Source organism: Oratosquilla oratoria, chromosome 23 (genome assembly GCF_046742065.1).
Source record: "Oratosquilla oratoria isolate Oo_2021 chromosome 23, ASM4674206v1, whole genome shotgun sequence".
NCBI classification, from domain to species: Eukaryota; Metazoa; Arthropoda; class Malacostraca; order Stomatopoda; family Squillidae; genus Oratosquilla; species Oratosquilla oratoria.
Genome location: NC_134799.1, coordinates 25,884,232 through 25,892,014, shown reverse-complemented (window position 1 = coordinate 25,892,014; position 7,783 = coordinate 25,884,232).

Here is a 7,783-nt window from a genome sequence, read left to right as displayed (position 1 = left end):
ACACACACACACACACACACACACACACACACACACACACACACACACACACACACACACACACACACACACACACACACACATATATATATATATATATATATATACATATATATATATGTATATGTACATAAATACATATATATATATATATATATATATGTATATATATATATATATGTATATATATATATATATATATATATATATATATATATATATATATATATATATTTTTTTTTTTCCTAGGGCACAGGTTTTCACGTAAACAATTCTGATTAAAGTCAACTGCGCTAATAGCTTTGGCTTTTTTAAGATACCACTTCTTCAGTTGGAAGAATATCTTTTTTCTCCATAGTTCAAAGTATGAACAAAATCATTCAACGTGTCAATTCCATGGATAAGGTGTAGAGATAGGCGCTGATGAATGTAACAGTACAAAAAGCTGTTGACACTGACGCCGTAAACTTAATTTTTTTCGCCTCTTGCAGAGGCTTCTTCAGTGTGAGAGCTACAATTCCGATGACTATAAGGTCTACTATCGATGAATAGTAGGCGAAGAATGATGCATAATGGCTGTTCGTCACACTTTTTGAAGCAGGGAAAGTTGGAAGTAGGAGAGATCACCGAAGGACCTAGGTGAGGTCACCGGGGTAAGACAGGGTCCGAGGAAGTCACTAGGCGAGGTCACAATGGAAGGCGGTGACGAAGGATGACTCTGGGAGAGATCACTGGGCAGAGTGGGCGATGTTGAGAGGAGTCCCTGGGGGAGGTCACTAGGAGGGATAGGGAAGATCATCATTCTCGTCACAGACTGCAAAGAAGAAGCTCTAGCTTGGCTTTTAGTTCTTGGTCCTGTGTGATGGGGGGATTGGTGTTGCTGAGGGTCCTGGCAACCACTATGTTCCTGAGAGGGTTCAGGGTCAAATTGTCTATGGGATCGTTGATGGGCAAGGTGTTCCTGGGGGCGGGTTGATGGGAGGAGTCTGCGGCTTGTTGTATGTTGATGGAGGGATGTTGGGTTGTGATAGATGCAGCTTCAGCGATCTGCAATATTTTAAAATTTATTTATTTGTGGAGTATAATAGTGATGTGTATTAATGTGTTCATTGCGGGCTTCATGTAGTGGAGGTCAATGTAGTATTGAAAAATGGAGCCATGTTTTCTGTTGTGATGTAGACGTCTTCTTAGTGTAGTTGAGGTTCTACCAATGTAGGAAAAGGAGCCGTCACAGCAGCCCTCCTGGCATATAAACTTGTAAACTACGTTGGTAGAAGCCTCCTTAGGAATCTTTGGTGTGGTGCTATTTTTCATGATCAGGGATCTGGTCAGATTAGCCTTGAAGAAAATTTTAACATTAATAGAAGTCTTTGTCTGTTGGAATGACTCCTCTTTTTAAGATACCTTTGATGGCATCGCATTCTTCTTTGTAATGGCTATGGAAGTGATTTTGGTGGTATATGGTGATTTGATTGGTGACCTGGTTTGGAGCCGGATCTGGGGTGGCGTATTGATCCAGTTTCTTTTTTATGACATCTTCGATCAATTGGTCAGAGAACCCGTTATTAGTGAGAAGTTGTCGGATACGGTCGAGTTCCCTGTGCGTCTCCCTCCAGCTGCTACAATGGGTAAGCGCTCTGTTAACATATGCTGCAGCCACAGATCTTTTATAGGCTGCAGGACATTCCCCACGGGCATTTAAACAACGTCCAATATTGGTGTCTTTGGTGTATACTTTGGTGTTAAAACCATTGTCAGTTTTGCTGATGTCTAGGTCGAGGAAGGGTAGACGTCTCTCTACACTCTGCTCGTGCGTGAAAGTCAAGCAAGAGTTGTCCAGGAAGGCAGAAATCAGGTTGGGGACGTCTTCGTTTGAATTTAATTTTAGTCCTTTATTTAGGAGGGATTCCAACATATCAACGATCGCTCTAGATCCTCGCGGTTATTATACCACACTGTGATATCATTTGCGTAGATCATCACGTCTCCTTTTCGTTGTACAATTTTATTTCTGTTGAAATATTTGGTCACTCTATCCATGTATGCAATAATACATTCCCCTGATTAACGCCTGACTGCACGGTAAACCATTTTTCATTTTCAAATTCCGTTCTCACGTTGCCTTTACAGGGTTCATACAGGCTCTTAATAGCCTTCATTAATTTCCCTTGTATGTCAAATTCCTCCTCCAGGTATTTACAAAGCCTTGCCAATGGAACCGAGTCAAATGCCATTCTCAGGTCAATGAATGATACGTATATCGGTGTATTAAATTCTCAGGATTCTTCTACGACCATTTTCAGTGCAAAAATTAAGTCTACTGCGCTTCTGTCTTTTTGGTAAACATGTCGTTCTTCGCCTAACTAAGGTTCAATGATGGCTCCCAACCTCTTTTCCAGAATTCTTTCATATATTTTTGTGGCATGATTTATTAGTAGAATTCCTCTATAATTCTGGCATTCCCCAATTCCTCCTTTTTCTTTATATATTGGGACAATGGTAGTCTTGCCCCATTGCTCTGGCATTTTTCCTTCTTTCCATATATTGTTTAGAGTTAACAGGAATTCTCGTTTTAGATCTGGCCCTCCTTCCTTTATCAACTCTGCTGTTATACCGTCCGGGCCTGGTGATTTCCCATTTCTCATTTTCCTCAATGCTTCTTCTGATTCTACTTATGAAATTTCTTCATTTCCATTGTTCTCAATATTATCATTCTCGTTATGTTCTTCTAATAATAATGGTTCTTCCTGCTCTTCATGTTTGATGTTTAAAATATCTTTGAAGAATTCCGTCCATCTGGCAATATTACATTCCTGAGTTGTTAAAGTTTCTCCTTTACTATTCTTTATATTGGGGGTCCATATTTTAGGTTTTCTGTATACTTTTTTTTTTTTTTTTTTTTTAAATCTCGTCCATGGTCGTCTTCTTAGAGTTAACCTTCTCTCTGTTTACTGCTCTTCTTGCTTCTACGTATTCCATTCGTGATTCTGGAGTTCTCCTCCTCAGCCATTTAAGCAGTTTCTTGGCTTTATCCTTCACTAATTTTTTTCAATTCTTCTGTCCACCATAGCGGTTTTTACTTTCCAGACCCACCCACCCATCTCGTCTCTAAGCTGCTTTCTGCTATTTCTTTTATGTCTTCTATTATTTGTTGTTTTCTTTGTTGTTCTCTTTGTTCTATTTACAAAGGATTACAAAGTCGGAGCATGCCGATAGGAGACCTTTTGGTCCATATCTAGGTCGGATGCGAAAAAAAGTCATAATAATAATAATAAAAAAAATAGATAAAAAAATATAATGTACATATCAAATAAAATACAAAAATAAATGCATGGATATAGCTAAATAATGAAAATACAGGTAAATAGTAAATGATAACAAATTGGCATATAACTAATAATAAATGAGAATCAAACAGACAAATGATAACAAAACAAAAACAAATAATATAAAATAAATGATAATCATTACAGTATCTTGCTTAGGTGTTTATCTAAATGATTCTTAAAGCTTCAAACTGAACTACATTGCACTGCCTCTGCAGGAAGTATATTCCATTCATTAACTACACGGTTGGCGAAACTGTTTCTACCCACTTCCAAATTGAATATATTTCCGAACAGTTTGAGACCCTTGTTTCATGTCTGATTCTCATTCAGTGTGAAAATTTTGTCACTTTTGATGTTGTCAATTCCCTTTAGAATTTCAAAAACCTGTATCAAGTCACCTCTGAGTCTACGCTTTTTTAGGGAAAACAGATTCACATGTTTTAGTCGATTTGTATTGTATTTGTATTTATATTTGTATTTGTATTCTTGATTAAGTGTTGATCTTTAAGATTTGATGTTTTAATGACTCTCCATTTATTTATTTTAATTCTACTACTAGTATTCTGTGGTGTGAATAAAGACTATCTACAGGCAATACTTTTACGTCTTTTACAATCCTCTTATCTGATGGCAGTATGTAATCTATTAGATTTTTTTTTTGTCAAATTGATCTGTTATGCTATTCCATCTGTATCTGGTAAATTTGTGTTCCTCAGTATTAAAGAAGATACATTCATAATTTTTAGGTTGTTTTTTTTACACAGAAATTGATCAACCTTTTTCCTTCTTCATTTAAGTGATCTTCACCAAATGGTCCCAACGTTCCCTCAGTACCATTTCTACCTTTTCCAACTCTTGCATTAAAGTCTCCAATCAGTATATTTATCGTGCCCTCAACTTCATCACAAATCTTCCTCCAGCAAATCTAAAAATTCTCTTTTTTCATTTTCGGGTCTTCCCTGTTGAGGGGCATAAACTTGTCCAAAGTTGTAAATCAACTTATCAAATTTGATAGCATATTTGATCATCCTTTCGTTGACTGATTGTACCTGTCACATAAACACGGCAAAGGAGGGGTCTTCCCAAGACCCACAAACCAGGGATCCCCATGAGGCCTATCACATCATGTATCGGCAGTGCCCCCCCACCGACTAGCAAAAGTTTTGGCCAGGCCTATATCTAAAGCCATAGGATCCAGAAGTGAGTCTCCTCTAAGAAACTCAGAAGACTTGCTGCGCAGATTAAAGGGGACAAGCATGAGGTGCAAGAAAATGGCCAGTTATGATGTCAAGTCCTTATTCACACAAGTTCCTTCAAATGGCGCTTTGAAGGCAGTGTGGAGAGTGGTCATCAACATGGACGAGGAGGAGTTGCCGCTGCCCAGAGAAGACTTCCTAAAGCTTGTATCCATGTGCGTGAACTTTGGTTCATTCACCTTCGAGGGAGAAGAGTTTCTTCAGCACAGTGGCCTAGCAATGGGGTCACCTCTGAGCGCCGTGGCTGCTTGCCTCTTCATGGAGGTCCAAGAGAAGGACTACTACTCTCATATCGTAGGAAGGAGGGCAACATGGCTCAGATACGTGGACGATGTGCTTATAATCGCTCCAAACAGGACGGAACTGGATGACATCAGGAGACAATTAAATAGAGTAAATCCGCAGATCCAATTCACTATGGAAGAGGAAGAAGAGGGAAAGCTCCCATTTCTGGATACCCTGTTAATTAAGACAACCGAGGACCTCCAATTTAGGGTTTACAGAAAGCCTACGAACCGTGACGACTTTATACACTACCTGTCGGGACATAATGAGAGGACGAAAAAGGGGTTGGTCATGGGTTCTTCCTGCATGCCTGCAGGATTTGTAGTGAGAAATTCCTGGAGGAGGAAATCGAATACGTCATCGTGGCCTTCTTGAGACTTGACTACCCCAAGGACTTGATCCTGAGCTTAAGACGAAGAACGGAAGAAATCATCCACGTAAGCAGGAAAAAAGAAAAAGAAGACAACGCCAACAACAGAACATCGTGCATGGCGCTTCCTAACTGAGAAGATAGGAGACATTACTAGAATGCTCAGGAGTGCAGAAGTAAAAGCAGCGATAACATCGGGAAAGAAGATCGGTGATATATTAAGAAGCGGAACCAAGATGAGGGGGAGTGAGGACAGCGTCGTGTATAAGATCCCATGCACATCATGCGATAAAGCATATTATGAAGAGACGAGGAGGGGGCTTAGCACAAGGATCAGGGAACATAAGGCCGACCTCCGTCACCATAGGCTCACCAACGCAATGATGGTGCATGTAGACGAATCTGGAAACCTCCCATAATGAAACCGAGCCGAGGATTACACAAAGGTATGGATAAGCAGACCAGAAAATCCATAGAAGCTGCAAACATCACTACTCGTCCCAACATCAACATTAAGGCTGGAAGCTTCACTTGGGCTAAATCCTCAGCGAGTATAGCGCTTCACGATTGGCTGTCTCAGTGGGCCAATCAGAACACAGCGTTCTATGCTCGCATACCCACTTGAGCCACCAAGCGTGTATATAAACTCTGCACGATCCAGTATAAAAAAGTATCACCATGAACACAGAACCTACCCCCATAGAAGTCAAAACCTATAATGGGCACAAATAATCGTATACATTTAATATTAAAAAAAAAACTATAATAATAAATAAACAAAAAATAACAACCGACAAAAACAAAAATTAATGACCAACAAATAACATCAATAACAACAACTCAAGAAAGAAGAGAAGAAAAGCCCAAACCTACAAGAAGATGGACCGAACCTCCAACTCCGTAAACGAAAATAACTAGGCAGAAGCTTCGCGACAAGATAACACACTAGCAATCACAAAAATAATTACAACAGCAAGTGGGTCTGGCCCACACCTATCATAACTCTAACTTCCTTCCATTTCATTCTTTCTCTACACTAGCCCTCCAAATCACCCTCCCTCCCCCCCTCTCCTCCATCTTACCTGTCCTGTCCAGTAGTAGTAGTAGTATGCTCATTCCTTTGAGAAAGTCAATAGACGAAACGTCAGGAATAAACGCTTCACTTCCAGTCCATGTTTCCTTTGCCGTGTTTATGCAACTTGTTCACATGGATTTTCATCTGATTGCACCTCCTGGATTATAGTGACAGTCGCGGTACTGCAGTCATCGCAACGCCGTGTTGCCTTCTACCTTCTCTAGTTCCACTGTACATTAGTACATATCCGTCTCTCACCTCCTTGCCATTCCCTCTATGCCTTGCCTCTGCTAACCCCAGGATGTCTATATTTCTTTGTTCCATCATATCAAGAAGTTCTTCCTCTTTATTTCAATGTTTATTTCCCACATCTAACTTTGGAGAGTTTCTGAGTATTAGTCCTAAAACGTTTCCATGGTCGTCGTCGTCTGATCTGCCCTGTATCCGAGGCTGCTCCTTGAGAAATGGAAAGAAAACGTGGGTGGCTAGGATGAATGAAGCCATAAAGGCACGTGATCAGGATGCTGAAGAATCGAATATGTGATTAAAGGACAGAAAGATGTAGAGAAGAATGTATAGAGTAAAGCAATGACATGTTACGTTAGTGGAGTCTACTAAGGAAGGACCGACAGTAACATTGGAAAAGTGACGAGATTCAACCTCGCATGTTTTAATTGAGAAGTGAAGATGAAGAGTATGATGGGAGTGAAAGGAGTGAGGCTTTTCATACAAAGCTGTTTGAGCAACGATGGATCGGGTTATTATCTTTGTATCAAGGTAGGAGGATTTTCTCTAATGCAAAATTCAGTAAAACCGATTGCTACTAATGCGTCATCAGGCTTCTTTTTTTGGTGCTCTCAATTTTCTTATCAACATTCTCTCAGTGGCTGGCAGAGCATGTAGATGTCCTTCGAAGTTCATCCATAATAAAACTAGGTGATGAATAATAAGTGGGACATATTATGTGACGTTTCGATACTCTCGTTCCCATCTGTAATGTGTGAACTTTCGATTATACAAATGACATAGGTAGAAATACCAAAGGGCAATGGTATACTTCAGAGCAGTTGAACTTTTGAAATAAAAGAATGAAATTAGGTATGAAATTTTCGTACTCCCCTTTGAGCTAGAAATGCAACATTTAGTTGACTAGCTCGTAATTTCAGAACTCATTTGAGGGTACAGAAAGTTATTACCTCATATTGACTGACACCAAACAATAATATAATCACTAGATAATAGAAAAGGATATTATTTTAGTAGAGGTATTATAACCATAAGTAAAGATATAACATTTGTTTGTTTGGGAAACTTGGCGCTTGATTGTTGCCAATCACAAGCCAATATTGTTATGGACATGTAAAACAGATTGCTTGCTTCAGGTTGTCAGCATCAAAGACAAGGTTAGTAAATGGTTAGTCAACCTGTTGATAAACTAAACTTTTTACGGCTTATGATAAACTATTTC